Consider the following 19,045-nt stretch of genomic DNA (forward strand, 5'->3'; position numbering starts at 1 on the left):
AGTTACTTGCCATGAAATGTTATGGTGGAAAAAATTTCTATAAATTAAAAGGGAAGTTGGATGGTTCAATGCAAAATAATCCTCTTAAAAGTGCAGATATCACCACTGGATCAGGAAGTCCCTGCACTGAAAATTACTGGAGGCTGAGACAATGTATAAATGACATGTCTCCTCTACTCCTACACTCTGTCATTAGTTATCCACTGCTAGTTACTGTTGAAGACAGGATGCTGGGATACATGTCTTTGGTTTTAGATACACGTCTGTTTGTAGGTTGTGTGATGGATCTGCTGAAAATAATTTCTATTTTATAATAATTAATGAATTAAAGAAAAAAAAAAGAAAAAAAAAAAAGCTCTTAGAACAGACATGAAGTTTTCATTTCTGTAGTTAGGAAAAATAACCAGTAACCTTAAATCAGCCTTTTTCTAGCTGCTTACCTTACCTACATTATTTTTACATTCTTGGCCTAGCTTCTGCTAAACTGGCAAGTATTTCTGATCACAGCCCTCTCACAGTAAGGGAGCCCTTCCTAGCGACAAGAAGACCTAAAAATCTATTCTCTTTCTTCCTGAAGAGTATTTAAACTATTCAGAGAAATTCACCAGAAAGAAGTGTTCTTTATTTCTTTACTATAATTTCAGTGATTATGAAATATTTAATTTTCATTTTACCTATGAAAGCCTTGCTTGCTGTGTGTTTTAGACCATTAACTGATTTACAACCAAACAATTCAACCTACTCATACAACACACAGCTAATAAATCTTCACATCTTCTCTGTATGGAGTTAGGATATGCAGAGGGATAAATGCGAATAAGAAACCTGGGAAATCTGCACTTAAGCTGCAGTAATGTCTCATTTTTCTGCCTCAGCTTATATGAATGTGCAAAATATTTCAAGAACCTAACAGCTCTTAAAATAGGCATGACTTCAGCTAGTCTAAAAGTCTTTTATATCCACATGAAATAGTATGAAATTTTGAATGAAATGAAATTTTGAATTTTACAAAAGCTTTATATTGCCAAAATAACAATAATAGTAATAAATAATAATAACATTTATTAATAATAATAATATTTTCCAATAAATAAGTACAGGAAATCCCTCCTGTCCTCATCTACCATATTTCCCTTGGAATGTTCCCATTTTCAGTGCACTAAATGGACAACACTTACTAAACGAAAAAACAAAATAACCACTACTCTTTCTTTTTTTCTCCTCCTTACTCATTGCATGACACCATATCTTATTTCCTGGAATATATTCAAGCCTTATTCTAAATGCAGGATTAGTTTTTTTTTTTGTTTTTTTTTTTTTTTTCCAGAGCCTTCATAAAGGATCACTGCACTGATCACTGAACTGCATTGTGTATTACACAAACTACAATTATTTTTTTCTTCAAAGCTCTTACACACACACATACACACACACAGAGTGAGGTGAGGTGGTACTTACATACAACAAAAAAGAACAGGCTGGAGAATTCATCTATCCTGGATGTTTTAGGCGGTCAAGTCTCCTTCTGCCAGAACAGCTTTATTTCATTCATGTTGTGACCAGTCAGAACAGTAGCTTATTAGGAGCAGTTAGGAGCTGCTCATCTTCTGTTCTCCTGGGTGAATTTTGGTAACCTGCAAGCCCTCCAAGCAACCACCTGATTAAGGCATGGCAGGCTCTTGCATTTAGCTCTTACTGCTATCTCAGGGTACTGAACGGGCTGACAAAGCTCTCACTTTGCTTGTTGAGTTGCTCAGCCTGTTCAGCAGCTTCTGCTGCCTGCTGCTGTGCTGTGGAGGCAGGGGCTCGAGCAAGGGTAAAGGTATGCTGGCTTTGCTGTTGACTGGTAGGATTGGGCTCTTGGTGAGCCCTCTGGGAGAGGCCAGTCCCAGGGCCTGACTCCTGAGTTGCCTCTGGCACAGGTTTCCTGTGCTAAATTAGAATGGAAAGGAAAAATACTTGCTATCAGGTTTGCTCTTCAACAGAGCCTTTTTCATATGTGTAGCTTGTAGTCACCTTTCATTGGGTTGTGGACACAGACAGCATGCCCCAGAGCACCTTTCAGCAACTGGCATCTGGAGAAATGTGTGTACTTGCACATGAGTAGGTGGGAGGTCTAGAGAGCTGGTATATGCTCTGACACTAATTCTAAGTATGATCTGCTTTTCATTATATAAAATGTCAGAATCAGTCCAAAATGAGTATTACCTACACTGAAAAATATTCTTCACTTGTCTAGAGCAACAACAAAATAAACAAACATCTCTGTGGTCCATGCCTCTTATTCAGTTGATCAGCTCTTCCTGAGATAAATTTGTCCTGGGAGACTAGCTGAATGCCACTGATGGAAATGGCAGCTGGCCTCAGATCCAGGAATAGCCTTCTGGACATTTGTGTTTGGGAACTACTTCTGCAACACGCTTCATATACTTCCACAGCCTTTCTGTCTTTTAATGTATTGTGGTTCCTTCCTCCTCTCACTTTACATATACCCGTGTATACATCCTCAGCCATATTGGTCCAAATCTGGATTGCAGCACATGAGTTCTTTTATGCCCCTGAGTTAAACACGGGTATACCACAGGAGGGCTTAGGTTTGTAAACTGATTCTTCTCTGCCTGTTTAGTTCCCTGAGTCATTGAGTCAAAGAAAAGTCCAGTTCAGAAAGGAATTCTGGAGATTACTTCATCCTACATTCTATTGAAAGAAGGGCTTTAGCTCACGTTATTCAGGGCCCTGAAAAGCCACTTCTTGAATGTTTCCAGAGAAGAGATTTCACTAGTCGTCTGGATAATGTGCTCAAACGTTTAATTGTTCTCAGGCTAGAGAACTTTTTCACTGTACCTAGACAAAGTTTCCTAGGAAGCAATTTGTGCCTATTGCTTCTTGTCCTGTACAGAGCTTCCTTTGTGAAGAGAGTACCTGCATCTTCTCTACAGCCATGTTGTACTGGAAGACTCAGGCCTTGAGTTAAAGCACTCCCTTACATGAGTTACTTCTTGCAATCGTTTCTAGGGCTTCATAATACATGAGGGTCGTTGGATACAAACCAAACATCTATGTATCTTAATTCATTTGAAAAGAACAGTAGCTGTTATGGTGAATGAGTGACAGGCTAGACAAGGCATATGTAGACTGGGGAAGTAGTGGATTTGGCATATTCTTGCAGGGCTTGGTCAGCCCTTGTCATACTGAAGAAAGCCAGCTCACACAGGGTGAAGAAGAAGCTTTCTAAATCATTTAAAGCCACATATATATGTCAATTGACAGTATAATACATTTCAAGAAAATGCATCTGGTTTTCCAATAATTTGGAGAAGTATCTGAGTGTATTTGGGATATCTAAATTCGATACCATGTCAAGCAAGAGGAATCAAAAACCAAGGTGTCTGTGACTTTTTTATTCTGCATTTATTCTGAGTAAGGCTTACATTTTATCTCAGATACAGTTTTGATTAACATAAGTGTCCTGAAATTACCAATAATTTTAACATTATATGAGATTGTACTTAACCTATCTGGACCAAATTGTGCTTAAATCTGTAGAAATATGTAGTAAATGACGATCACTGCTGGGAACATCTCCTAATCCAGAAGAGGAATGGACAGTATGCCTGACAGCAGATACAGATTAGATTCTGATGACTGAAGGAACATAGCAGAGTGTTTAAAGCTGTGGGGTTGATTTGGGATGGGCTATGTACTAGGGAGAATTAAACAGTTGCACAATTGCCAGGAACCCAAGCTTTGTCAAATGACTTTCTGCAAGAGAAAAAGATGCTTAAAGCAATGTCAGCCTCCTTAAACATCCATTAATGCCAACAGGCTGAAGCTGAGATATAAATCAATATAACCTTTCCTCATTTTTTTTGATATGGATATCAAGAATACATGACAGATTTTGTGTATTCATCACCAATGAAACTAGGACTCCATATGAGTTGCAAAATATTTAAATATCACTCTGTAGATAGATTTTAGGGCAGCTGTCCCTAAAAGACCAAAGGTAAAGGGTAAGGGTCAAGTGATATTACTTAGGCCCTACCAAGCTAATGGAAAGGTATATATATAAGGGATGTCTTTAATCCAAATAGCCATAAAGAGATTCAAAACAGACTGTGACTTTATGTTTAGAACCATCTTGTTGCAAAGATGCTCAAGGTCAGAGAAGGAGACACTTGGGTATGGTTTTCCTGGATATCTTCCTGAGTATTTCTAATACTACCAAGAATGGCTTTTTCATATAAAATCAGCTTTCCTCTACTAATGAAAAGACCTATTGGAGTGAAAAAGGAGAGAACACTCATCCAAAGAAAAAGAAAGAGAGAGAAAGAGAGAAAGAAAGAGAAAGAAAGCAAGCAAGAAAAAAAAAAAAGAAACGAAGAAAGAAGGAGAACTGCATTCCAGCATGCCAAGCAGCAATAATAATTAATACCTACAGCTTAGTCTGTTTTGTATAGACAATGCTTAAAGGCTGAGAAAAGTTTAGCAATCCAGGTGGCATGACTTCAGCCTCACCGACTGAACAGACAAGCATTTTTAGTCTATATGAAATGCAATGTAAGACAACTCAGTGACAGAAATTAATGAAAACACACTTCAGCTCAAATTTGCAATGAGCTTTCATGGCTCAGGTGACATATGGAAATTTATTATTCTTTCATCATTCCATCACATTGTTGAGATATTTTTCATGGATATTTGAAAGTAAGAAGTACTTGTTCTACAGATAAGTCATTATTGAGATGAAAGAAGACAAAGACAACATTTTTTTAACGTATTTTTTCTTTTCTTTTCTTTTTTTTTCTGATCTACATTTGACAAAAGATTTGATTTTCCAATTTTTATAGATGCCTGGCAAATTGTATTAGAGTTTACAGCACAGAGTTCTGAATAAAAACTATTGAGGGAGTAATAATACAATTTGATAATGGAAAATTGGTATAGAAATTACATTGGAGGGATATTTTACATATTTTTAATATCAGAAGTCTATCACAGTAGCATTAATGTAATTCTGCAGCATTTGTCAGACTTCATTTTGACATTGGTTTCTCAGTGATTTTTAGAGCATTTTCTCTATTTCCTACATGCTGTATTTCACAAGAGAGATTATTTTAGACACAGGTAATAAGCTTTGTAATCATCATACTATCCTTGTATGATAATTTAATGGAACTTGGGTTTATGTAAGCTCTGACTGGCGGTTATGCTTTATTCCTTGTTTACACCAAACAAAGGAACCCTTAAGTGCAACACAAGATGCTGATCCTCCAGCTGACTGTGCCTAAGCTGCCTATGGGACTCATCTGGAATACCATTTTCAAGAGTATTGTCAAGCTAAATATGCTACAACAAGGTGAACTGATTTCAGTTTTTATTATGAAAGAGATAAAAATATGCCTGTATACCTAGTATTTCCAAAGGTAAATGCATGACATTTTTAACTTAATTATACTAAGACTCATTTATACATCAGCATAAAAGGATTTAAGTTAAAGTGAATTGCATTCACCTAACTAGACAAAGGAAAATAATTTTGGGGTGCATGGACTTAGAGGTATTTAGATACAACGTATAGAATAGAGCTTCTTAAAGCAGTGTTTTGCTCTTGGTTAACATGTCATATGGCCCTGCTCATACATTAGATATTTTGGTATTCTGCAGGGAGGAAAACTATACAAACATCACTCCTTCACTGCTATTTTCAAATTGCATTGAATAATCTTCATGAAAAGGTATACAACAAATATTATTTGGTTGCTTCTACATTGAAATATAAGTACTATCCCAAAGTAACCACTGCAAGTACTACCTACTTTTAAATTCTATATTTTTTTGGCTGTTTTCATTAATTATGACTCTAACATGACATTCTGACATGTTGCGCAGTCATAAGTATGTAAATAGTAATTTCTTAGAAGGCTTACATACTCTTCTAGACCTCTTGATAAAAAATATTTAGCCAATATAGAGGGAAGAGGAAGTCTTCCTTTACGTAGCTCTCAGAAGAGTTTGGTGCCACTCATAAAATTGAAATTCATTGATAAACACCACCTTGGACATTTTTGTCTAATGAACAAGTGAAAAAAAAAAAGTTGAAATGTGTTATTTTGTACTGTTGAATGGCAACATTGGCTTTCCATTCTAATTAAGTGTAAACTTATAATTAAATCCTATAAAGTGGATTAGAGATAATATCTAAAAAGTAATCACTAGCAAGTACCTACTGTCTACTTATCATTAATGATTGAAAATTTTAGTTATTTTATCTTTCATTCACACAAGATATAATGATATCCTGAGAAAAGGCTACTGTAAATTTTTACTCCTTTTAACATTGACAAAGGGATTATGGAAAGAGAGAAGATCAATGTATGGCACTCTTGCTTCATTTTTTCTTTATTGGAGCCAAAGCATAGGTTAGGGTAAAATATTCAATTTACTCAAATGGAAGTGAAAGAAAGGTCAGGCAAGGCTATAAAAATCAAATATGAACATAAATAATTATATTCCTTAGCAGAGACTTAGCAGAACTGTGATTTCATCCTATTATCTGTACAGTACATGTTTCTGTCAAAACCCTCACCTGTGTAGCCATAATTTAGAGCAGAATGTTAACTTTGAGAAAGTTCCTGTGTAAAAGTTTTGCTATTTCAGAAAGTACCAAGTTCCTTGCAAACATGTCATTCCCTGCCGTTCTCCCAATGACACATGAATATAAGCAGGTTGTTAGAAAATAATGTCCTATCGCTATAAACACTAATGCAACTACATATTTTAAGCTGAATGGTATGATTCACAAACAGCTCATTGAAGTCAAGGAGACATTTTGTCCCCCTGGCTTTCCATCAGACACAAATACAGGCTTATCTTGTCTCATCGTTTCAACACTGAGGCTATGAAGAAAGAATCAGCTGTCTGGGGACACTGTTCTCCCTCACAATTTATGCTGTGGATGTCCTGTAATGCTAAACAGGACTCCTAGCTGTTTCTAAAGCTGTAAATTGTATCTGTACTGGGAACTCCATTTTGCATTATTTGCTAACACCTGCCTAAGTTGCACTGGAGAGCTTATTGAATTGTACTTCAAGTAGCTATTCTGACCAAGAAAAGGGTGTAAAACTTCAGTAAGGACTATGGTTGAGAAACTGTCAATGATACAGTCATGGATTATTGGATGTTTGTCTTTTAACTACCAGTGTATTTCCATGGAACACTGAAACTTTGACTCAAGGAGACTTTGCAGAGAAAAGGGTAAACTTGCCATAGGAAAGACATGGATAAAAAAAGTGGGAACCAGATTTGAATGGGTATTCATAAAAGATGGTGATGAACATGGAACAAAACAGTAAGTGTATCATGCGAGAGGGAAGAGAGCAGGATGAGCTCTCCAGTCTGACTTGCTGAAAGTCCTCAAACTCACAAAAAATAAGACCAGAATGGACAGGGAATACATCTCAGAAAGTCTAATATTTGCTAGTGAAATAATAATTTTTGAGGACTGAAAAGCATAAAAACATATGACCATTGTAAGCAAAATATTTTATTTTTTTTCTTGGTCCCCAAACATTGTCATTAGAGAGGTTAAGCTAGAGGATCAGATAACCCACAGGCTTCTCTGGAGCATAATGGGGAAGTGGCTGTGGCAGGCTGAAGTTTCAGACACAGAACGAACTTCTGGATGGCAGCACATCCACATGCTCGAAGTACTCACTACACAGATTGAAACTCAGGAACACACCTTACAGCATAGAACAAGACTGCATGGACCTACTTACATTAGCAGCATGTTGTGTCTAATAGCTGGCTTCCTTGCAAGAGAGAGGTGGATCATGCATGGCAGTCCTTGCCAAGTGGGAACAAAACAATGCAAAACTCTGTAGAGCCTGAGGCTGTGTAATCGGTACCAGACCATTGTTCTGGTACCCATTCTCATCCAGAGAAATTACACTGAAATAACCCAAGTTTCCTTTGCAAAATTTTAATTATTTAATTATTATTTAATTATTTATCACAGTACTTCTCCTCTCCTTTTGACATTTTTGCAGGAAATGTGAAAAACTAAAGGCTTTTTTATGGATGGAGTATTTTTTTTTCCTTTTTTTGACAAGCAGTACTTTTCTTTCTTTTCATATTTAAAAATCAATGATGCATTGCAATTTAAAAAATCTGGCTAAATTTTTAAAGGGTAAGTTGTTGCTTCACCGAAGCATTTATTGTATTACAGATCTATGTTCATTCAACCTGTTTGAATACAATATGCCAATCGTAAATATTATATAGCTGGAATTATATGGGAGAAGGAGATCAACGATCATGAACTTGCAGTGTGACTCCCATCAACACACAGCCCATTACAGTTTGAAAGCCAAAATTAAGCATGGACTTAAGTCCCATCTAAAGCAATAGTATTTTAGCACATCTTTAGAGTTGGGCATGTAATTAAATACTTTTTTTTGTAAAAAAGCCTGGGTTCTGAGGCTGCTCAGTGCCTTGCATGATCAGACTTTAACTATAATCACACTAGATATACAGGCATTGATACTCCTGGTTGAAAAGAGGATAATGATCCATAATGTGCTTTCAAAGTATAGACAGTGAACATCTGGAGGTGGTAAAATGAAATCAGGTGGCTGACTATGATGAATCTTTTGATTTATGATGATCACATCTGCCAGAGAGACTGCAAACCTAGGTACTATATATAGGTTAAATGAGAATGTGTTAATCCCCATGCTAGGTGCATACATCTATCTGTGCATCATTTTTCACTTTTATTACTCATTGGGTTAACTTTCAGATTTAAGGAGTTCTACATTTACTTTGATAAACTCAAAAAAAAATCAGAATAAATAAACACATCACATTCAGCAATATTTTGTCACTAATATATTAGTTGCATTATATTTATTGTTCTAATGTATCCTTCACAGGGCTTTAAATTTTGTCATACTCTCTGCGTAGCAGTAAAGCGATTTCCATTGCAAACTAGTAACAGTAATGGATAGCAGCCTTCCAGGGATAGACTTCTGAGAAATTTACTTCACCTCATGTTGTTCAGCCACGCAGTGAATAAATTTGTTTCCATGACAGATAAGGATTGCACAGATCACTTTTAAAATGGTCATGGGACACCACAAATCGGTATCAGGGAAAAAAAAAAAAAGAAAACGTAGAATCATAATATTTCTTCTGTTTTCTTTAATCCTTCCAGTTCTTGCTGTAGAAGTGTCAAACATGTCATGTTTCATGGGCAGTCATTAAGAAACCTGAGAAATATAGTTTAGATAACCTTTTAGCTCTTCTAAGTCCAGACAGCTTTTTATTTATTATTTTGTGAGTGGTGAGCTGAGCCTTTTCTTCTAGCCAATATGCAATGAAACCAATAAAGCTAGACTTCTGCAAAATATATTTCAGTATTAGCATTGTTAATAGAGAAAAAGTTACAACTCAAAACCTGATTAGTGCATGTCTCTCTACTGTAAAATTTACATAACAGGCTTATTTTGACATTCTGTGAGCACCTATTGTCTTGAATGGTCTATTCAGAATGCATGAGATGAAGTATACATGAACTCTTGGGTTCGTGTTTACACTATAAAGGCGTCAATACAAATAGAAAAAAATGCAAACATCTTTAGACATGGGGAGGCTGTCAATTGGTTAGCCTACCTTAGGAGATTTTTACAGATGTGGCTCTCATAACACTGTATGTGGGCTTTTTCTGCCTTTATGAGTTGGCAGTTGTGCTTCAAAGCCCATTTTGGCAGCCACATATTAATGGCTTTGTGATGCTGTGTTGAACCATTGATCCTGCAAAGTGTGCAAGCTCTGTGACAATAAAAGAGGCATCATGTAGCTTCTTTCACACTTTCTCTTTTCAAAAGCAGAGAAAAAAATCTGTAAGAAAATATTTTCAGCATTTCATTGAAGCACTTTTGAAAAATAATGAAAATAAAACACAACTTGAAAGTTGTCTCAGTGAACATTCGGAAGGTGAAAGTAATCCCCTAAATTCTGTATTATTATTGACATCAGAATATTTGTTAACATCTACATGCCAAAATCATGTGCATTAATTTAAACTGGGGTATATAATTGTAATAATAATCCTCAGCTTCAGAAGAAATAAAGTGTGGGGTCACATAAAGAAGCAGCTTGTTAAGAATGCTTGTTGCCAAGAGGGAAAGCAAAGCTCAAAGCTCAAAGTTTTGTCAAATATGAAGTGATGAAGCAGGTATAGCTGGTCTCTGTTGTTGTTCACCCAATGAACAGGCCAGCAGGGGGGACTCTGCTGGCCAAACAAGCATTTTTAACGCTGGCCTCAGATACCCCGGCAGCAAGAAAAATCTCATTTTGATTCCTGTCAGAAAATCCTAAGACTCAAGAACAGCAGTAGGATGTAGGGATGCTTTAACAGCACCTAGCCTGACCCATTTTCTCTAATCCAAGGGAATTACCCCATGGACTCCAGTAAGTGTGCATGTGCACGCGTGTGCAAGTGAAAATTTTAACTGCTTTCCTTCAGCTATTCAAGTGCTAAAGGCCTCTTCAGGTATTGCTGTGAATGATTAGCCTTAACTGTTCTACAGCATTTCTAGTAGCACAGAAAAGCCCTGTGCTTAAGCAAAAGGCTGGACTCTGTTCTGGTGTTTATAAATGTATCTGCCAGTTCAGTGACAGCAGTGAAACTGGAGTTGCTTTTGTTATATGAGAAAGATGTAAAGCCAAAGCCAAAAATCTCTAATGATTGTTGTATTTTGTTTGGTTTTGTCATTGCTTTGGTTTTGTTTGTTTGTTTGTTTGTTTGTTTTCCCCATAAAGCTTGCTCTACAGCATTTCTTCATGTGATCTATTTTCAGTTCCAAAATAACAAGATGATATTAGTCAATATTTTAGGCAGGACTGCATCATGTTCACCCTAGCTAATGAACTCCTTGCAAATTTGAAAGTGTGAAGGACTTAACCTCACAGATCTTCAAGAAATGAATGATTCTTAGACATAGGAAATGGAATCTGTCAAAGTTCACTAGCAGTCCCCGCCAGAACAAAACCAAAGAGCATTAATTCTCAGGTTGTGCTCTAGCTTTGTACCAAGACCACCACGTTTGCTTTCAAAGTAGTTACTCCTTTCTATTTTCTAGTAATTTTCAATTCTGCCCTTTTAAGATGAATTTATTAGTTTGAACATACTTTATTTATTTATTTTTAAAACGGGTCCTTTAAGTAGTTCCCTCCAATGCATCGCTGTGTCAGTGTTTCACCCCGCATCAGCAGGCCTTCAGCAACTGCCTTTGCATTTTGGTGGAGCCCTTTGCAGAAATGAAGTCAAATGAATTTAGCTCGGTAAACTAGTGTGGTTCCTACTCTCTTTGCAATGGTTAAAAGGATGTGCAGTTAATTCACAGTTGCTCATTAGGACTCATCAATTCAGGCTGTTATTTGAGCCCTAAATCAAAATGTAACTGTCATGCTATTTTTTTTTGTTTGCAGATCCGGTATTGTCTCAGCCCTCTCCAGATATGCAAGGAGTTATCTGCAATTCAGTCCATTTATCTTCCAACACTGGCTCTTCTGCTGCAGTTTTCCATTTCATGTGATCCATTAAAAGTCTATTATGTGATATTTATCTATTCTAATATTCTCCATTCTCCAATTTTATGAAAACTGCCAGAGTATTCCTTGTTCTCTAAGAAATCCAAGTGGCATGATTTAGATGGGAGATCTGCAAAATGAATGCAGCATTGCTCTGTTTTTCATTGACAGAGCTGATCATTGAGCACTGTTCTACACCTTACCTGTTTCTCTGTTAGAAACCTAGAATACTTATGGTTGTTAGGTTTGAGACTCCCAGTTTCTTAGATCTCCCCTTGCCCAATGGTACTGCCAGGAAGTTGTGTTTGTTTTCTCCAGATTCTCAATGAAAATGGTAACCACTGGGATCAATCAGATTTTCGATCAGTTTTGATAAATCCTGCTATAAGATACTGATATCAGACTGGTATATCAGTTTCAGCAAACAGTTTTGCCATTTTAAATCTCATGTTTTCAAAGTTTTTGTGGAGACCAAAACAAATCGTTTCATGATTTATAAGTCGCAGACACATTTTCATGCCATTTTTTCCTCACTGTGCAGTTGTGGTTTCTCAGATGAATTTAACTTAACACCATGTACTCCTTCTTTGCGTGCAGTGGTATTCTTCACCCTGCATAATCCATATTAAATTTAGCAGCCATTGTGCTCTGAATTTCTGTTCTAATACAGTTATCAACGATTTTAAGCTCCTTAGGCTTTTTTTTTTTTTTTTTTTAATATGTGCAGGACTGTAGGACATGATATTACAAGTTCTCAGACCTTGGCTCCTTGTCTTACATGCCTTTTTCCAGTGAAATGTGCAAACCATATCAGATTTAGAGATCCATCACACATGCTGACATAAGGAGATGCTTATGTTTCCTGTTCCATCACAAACACTCCCATAAAATGCATTCTGAACTATATTTTCAGTATATATTCAAAGTATATATTTCTGGCTGTTTTGAACGGAAATGAAATTGTTTGATTCATGAAACTGTGAATAATGTGACATTCCTGGTTTTTGTGCTGCTTAACTTTTTATTTTGAAATATTAAGCCCCTTGCCTTATTCTGTATATCATCAAACAAATATTTTTTCAAGAAATTTAAAATTTACGGTCTGACAATTTTTTCTATAATTCATTATGTCGGTGCTTAAATTTCATAACTGCAGCCAATTTTCCAATCCAATCTTTAATTAAATCAATGTTTCGTATCTCATATCTAACAAATAGAAAAAAAAAAAGTTCTAATAATAAAAAGAACACTAAGCTCAAGCTGAATTTAGGATTCCTGATTCATTGGTTTAGCTAAATGATCACTTCAGTTACACCATTCCACAAAGACTTCCCTTGATATCACTGATAATCCTGTGTAAGAAATGAATAAAAGCTCAGAATTCTATCTCAATAGGGATCTGATCCTTCAAGGTTTTATGCCTTCTATAAGACCATGAGCATTATTAACTTTTCCAAGTATTTTGCATGACTAGAACCTTAGCATATAGAAACATCAGCATTATTAGAACAATTTCAGTTTCTATTGATCTAAATCCAGGTATAAATTAACTTAAGACAGACTTCAAATAAAGGATGCCGCAAAGAAACAACTGGAAGGTTCTCATGATATTTAACAAAAATTTCACAAAACAATACAAAGTTAGAGTTTGAAGGACCAAAGACTTTGAAATAGACAATTTAGAGCTTAAGTAGTGTTGAAAATGAATATATATATATATAGTAACTAGGGAACTAGAGATGTCTGTGAAAAGAGTGCTTAGAAGACCCATAAATCAGACCAGATTTAAATTTAAGAGCTAAACTTTGCTAAATTAATTCATTTACACATTGTAATAATGGTCAGTTATCACCAAGGTGATCAGGTTTGAGAGTGCTTTAACAAGACAAGTATGAACAGAAGCAGGCTTTTCTTGGAAATGATCACTCATTGTTCCATTGTTATTCATTATTACAATTATTACAATCTTTCCCTTTTCAGTAAGCTTTTTTATTTAACCATGTGAAGAATTTCAATAAATATGTAACAGCTGAAGATTATGTTTCATCAAACATTTTAAAGCAAAAACATAAATAAAAATACTAACTGTTCTGAAGAGGTTTGATTACAATGCAAGAGCAAACAATCAGAGAATACATTTCTAAAAAGAGAAGTAGTGAATCAACTCGAATTCTATTCTCAGGTGATTTTACAAATATATTTTAATTAAAATGGGACTGGAATTTTTCCTAGTATGTAGCAGTGAATCTTAATCAGGTAGATTAGCAGAGACAAATATAAAGATGTGTCTTTCTGGCATCTGTGTTTTCTGGATTTTTTTATGTTGGCCAATACAGTGTGAAACTGTATAATTTTGTTTACGCTTGAAAGTTAGCCAAACATTAGACTAGACACTTATATTTGTTCTACAGAGTCAGATTTCCTTTGATCCTTATGGCCTTTTCTTATAGGCATCAAGGGCCACGTTGGTACTTATTCCCTAACAAATTATTTACCCTGTTTAACAGCTGGGACACAGAAAAAGTGGTGAAGGTTTCTGAAGTTTAAAATAAACAATTGCATAAAGTAGGGACTCCAGCTCCAATTTGTAGAATATATTTTTGAGAACTTCTAGGCAGTTAACTATAAATGCTCTTTCCAATGCAGTACTCACAAAATAAATATCTAGTCTAGCTTTTAATAATGTAATACATCAACAGTCATTTACAAATTTAGCATACATATAAAATATCAGAAAAAGGGTATTTACACACACTGGGAAATTAAAAAAAAAACAAAAAAAAAACTTTATGGATTTGGTGCTATCTCATGGAAGACCGTGAAAACTCAGGAACAAAGGAAGAATGAAAAAGGAAAAAAAAAAAAAGACAAACATACAAACACCAAAAAACACAAGATAAATGGAATAAAATAATTATGGAAACACTATATTTTGACACTACTGCAGCAAATTTTCCTCATCTGAAAAGCACAGCAGTAGAAGATCCTATAAACTGATAAATGGGACACTCAGTAATGAACAGATAATCTGAAAGCGGAGACTTACAAAAAGTCTTTTTTTAGCAAATCTGAGTTATGCAAAGTTTCATACAATCTTTTCACAATGGCGAGGACAGAGTATCAGAAAAGAAACTCAGAAATAATTTCCTTAAGGTGCTTATATTTGCTAATATTCACTGGAGAGAATGTGCAGAAGTTTCAGATTCTTTGGGAAGACTTTTGGAATTTATTTTACCAAAATATATGTAAATACGATATCCCAAAGGGTAAAAAAAAAATATGAAAAATATACATCTGTGGAGTGCCTACAAGTCATGGTCATGATAAGCAATTCAGGCTTATTATGAATTACAGTGTTGGAATAGGAAGTAATTTCACTCTCAGCAGTAAAGCTGCCATTCCCTGATACTAATTTGGATTTAGTTCATGAAATACTTCGGTCTGATGGTCCTGAAGTTTGAAGTCTATTCACAGAACAAACACAAAATGGGAAATTGCAGTGCATAGTGTAAAATTTCACCCAGTACGTCTCAGCTAAGATTTACATGAACTACCTCCAAGGTTATATGATGATTTCTCTCCATACCCTTTCAATCAGTCTGATAGTCTGCAGTGAATACCAAGAAGACTACAAAGGATTGTTTTGTTTTCACAATTAGGTAAGTTAATTGATATTGAACTACTTTCAGTACTATATATATGCACATATATTCTATACAAATATATATGTATATATACATATAAGAACATTTCACATATGTACATACATATTTATATGTATATATGTGTGTACAAATTTGTGCAGATGTATACAAAATATGCATATGCATATATATGTACATTTGGGGGGCAAATACATATGTAGATACAAATGTGTATGAAATAACAAGCAAAATAAGATAACCAGAATTACATCAACCTAGAGTTTTTTTATCCTCAGTGGCTATCAGGGACACTTGATAACAATAGTCTATTTGAGACCTCAATCAAAAAACTTTTTACTAGCTAAAGCACAGGAAAAATGTCTTTGTGCAAAACATCTTTGATTAGAAATTTTGGGAAATGCTGGACTCTGGAAAAGACTTCAGTTACCTATCGCATTATTTATCCCTGTTGGTAGGCAAAGAGTCATTAACTGGGAACAAACTAAAAGCCCAAGAGGAGAACCACTCTAGGCTACATCAGCTTGCTATTGAGTTACATCCACAGTGCAGGCAAACTAATAACTTTTGTATTTCATTGCTGAATATGATGACAAGTAGTTACTGTACCTTAAATTTGTTCCCATGATATCCTCATGAGATGCAGCATCTCATTTTTAGGAGGGCCTTGAGGACAGCAGATGAACATATGAACATAGCCTGAATACAGAAATATGTGTTCATAAAAGGTATTCTCTGTCAGTATCCATGAGGACCATAACACCCTTTGCCTCAAATAATTATGAAATCTCCAATAAATTGGTAAAAGTTTGATGCCAGTTGTGATTACTATTTTAAAGTGTCTAAAGTTTGGTGTGTTGCTTGTTTTGACTCCTTATTGCCGAATAAAATCCAATTTAAAACTGAATTACTTGACTTCTGACTCAGTTTTCATTAAGCTATGATATTAATGATATGAATGATAAAAATGGGAACGACTTAAGCCTATTTATCAACCAATTATGCAATAATGTAAACATTCAGTTATATTTACTTAACAGAATGAATAAATAGGTCAAAAATATATAGGCCAAACACACAGTGGAATTAACCTGTATTTTTTATTACCCAGATCTAAAAGGCAGTTTGTCTTGAGAAGAAGGATTTTGCTCTGTTCCATTATTCATTTGGCTGTCTGAATATGAATAAAATTGAATTTCCTTATGGAATTGCTGATTTGTTCAGAGATTAAGTTCAAGTATTTGGTTAAAATTAAACCTGGAGCATAAACATTATTTTTCATTTAAGAATACTGTACTTCCTGCTTTTTTATTAGTGTAATTTATTCAGAAATACTGGATTATTGCCTAGTAATCTGAATGTATATTCATCTCCTAAAGAAGAATGGATGAAACTTCACAGTGATTTAGATTATTGTTGAGTCCGAAGCCTTTCCATATACTCAAAAAACAGTTTTAACATGAGCAAGACTATGATGCTGTCGAAGAATGCCCACGTATCTACTTTACTGAAACTTACCTCAAAGGAGGGATCAACTTCCGTGTTTGTTGTCTGGCACCTACACTTCCACTTACCAAACCTGGCTTTCCTCTAGAGCACAAAAAAGTTTATTTTTTCTGCCATAAATTGTGGGATATATAATCATACAGAAAATGTAGGTTTAATTAGCAATGTATATGGATAAATTGTGGGAAATGTAGAAAAAGTAGGCTTAAATAGAAATGTGGTTAAGACTCGTGAGAATCCAGAAAGGGAGCTCTGAAGACAAGAGAAATGTGGAGGATAAGAGTCACCATGGAGGCTGAGGCATACATAAATAACAAGAGGAGATAAGAGCAAGGAATGCTACAAGGCCCAAGAAAGAGGAAAGTAACGAAGTGTTGACCAAAACCTCGCATGGGAACAGGCGGTTGCGATAAGGTACCTACCAGTGTGAGAAATACAAGGATCAAAGGCCTATAAAGGGGGGCTGGAGGGTTTTGTGGAAGGAAAACCTCTGGAAGGAAAGTGTATAAAAGGAGCATAGCCAGGTTGCAGTACTCTTGCTTGATCACAATAACAGTCCATGCACTCAGTTGCCACAATAAATAGCAAATAGCTTAAATGCAAAGTATCAGACTTTTTATTATTACTCAGACGTTGATGCATAGATAACAAACTCCTAAAGTAGTTTTTTCAAAAATGAACAGGTAACTGCTTCAACTGTTAAAAATTATCCTTTGGGAGTATCTTTATTTCGGGAAAAACTAAAGTGATGACAAAATTGGTTTACTTTTTTTTTTTTTCCTTATGAAAAAGAAAATCTTCTTATTCTTATGAAAAAGAATATCTTCTTATTCTACAAGAATTTTTATTCTTGTAGAATAAAATAAATATTATTGTAGAATAAACCACTGCTAACTGTGGTGGTTTTACTCAAGTGGGCAGCCAAGCTCTAGCACAACAGCTCTCTCACTCCCCCTCCTCAAAGGGAACGGGGAAGAAAAAATGATGCAAATGGCTCAAGTGTTGAGATAAGGACGGGGAGATCGCACATCAATTATCATGACGGGCAAAACAGAATCAGAGTAGGGAGATTAATAAAATTTATCGCCTATTACTAACAAGCTAGAGCACTGAGAAACAAAGAAAACAAACTTAAAACACCTTCCTCCATCCACCCTCCTCTACCTCGTCCCCCCAGCAGCACAGGGGAACAGGGAATGGGGGCTGCGGTCAGTCCCTAACCTTCACGGTCCCTCTCTGCCCCTGCTCCACGTGGGGTCCCTCCCACGGGATGCCATCCTTCCTGAACTGAGCCTGCAGGGGCTGCCAACAGGCAGTAGCTCTTCAAGAACTGCTCCCACATGGCTCCGTACCACGGGGTCCATCCCCCAGGGGCAAACTGCTCCAGCACGGGTCCCCCACGGGCGGCAGCTCCCCCCAGACCCCCTGATCCCGTGTGGGCTCCTCTCCACGGGCTGCAGCTCCGGCCCGGGGCCTGCTCCTGCGGGGGCTCTCCATGGGCCGCAGCCTCCTCCAGGCCACATCCACCTGCTCCACCGGGGGCTCCTCCATGGGGGGGCTGCAGCGTGGAGATCTGCTCCATGTGGGACCCATGGGCTGCAGGGGGACAGCCTGCTCCAAGAGGGGCCTCTCCACAGGCCGCAGGGGAACTTGTGCTGCGGGCCTGGAGCACCTCCTGCCCTCCTTCTGCACTGACCTTGGGGTCTGCAGGGCTGGTTCTCACTCCTCACTCTCCCAGCTGCCGTTTTGCAGCAGGTTTTTTTTTACTTTTTCTTAAATCTGCTCTTCCAGAGGTGCAAACAACATCGCCTATTGGCTCGGTTCTGGGCAACAGTGGGTCCCTTTGTAGCTATCTGAAACTGTCCCATATCTAACATTGGGCAGGTTCTTGATTCTTCTCAGAGAAGGCCTCCTGCTACCAAAACCTTGGAACATAAACCCTCCACACTAACATATCCTTTCCTGCCATGTGCCTTTATCTCATGTTTCGTAGTACTTTTTCAACTGGCAGACAAGTTACTGTTTTGTTTTGTTTTTTCCTAATTTTCCAACCTATAAAAGTAGTGGAGCTTGACTGTAACAACAAAAATAATAGAATAATCCACAAGTAGGTGTTAGTATAAACATTCATAAATAAAATTAACTCTTCAAATATATTCTAAATTATGGAACTACAAAAGCTGACTCTAAGCGCTGTAAAAATGATGAGTTGTATACATAGTCCCCAAGAAGAGCACGTTTGTGTCCCAGGGCTTCATTGGGTTGCGCAGAGCTGGATT

The 19,045-nt window shown here is 36.5% G+C and overlaps 1 long non-coding RNA gene across 1 annotated transcript; it reads left to right on the forward strand.

Moving 5' to 3' along the window:
* Nucleotides 1-5,259: 5,259 nt before the first annotated feature.
* LOC118246799 (uncharacterized) lies at nt 5,260-11,632 on the forward strand. The gene is made up of 2 exons (XR_004778231.1): nt 5,260-5,359; nt 11,497-11,632. It is a non-coding gene; the product is annotated as an uncharacterized LOC118246799 (long non-coding RNA).
* The last annotated feature ends 7,413 nt before the right edge of the window (nt 11,633-19,045 follow it).

The sequence above is a fragment of the Cygnus atratus genome, chromosome 1 (assembly GCF_013377495.2).
Source record: "Cygnus atratus isolate AKBS03 ecotype Queensland, Australia chromosome 1, CAtr_DNAZoo_HiC_assembly, whole genome shotgun sequence".
Lineage (NCBI taxonomy): Eukaryota > Metazoa > Chordata > Aves > Anseriformes > Anatidae > Cygnus > Cygnus atratus.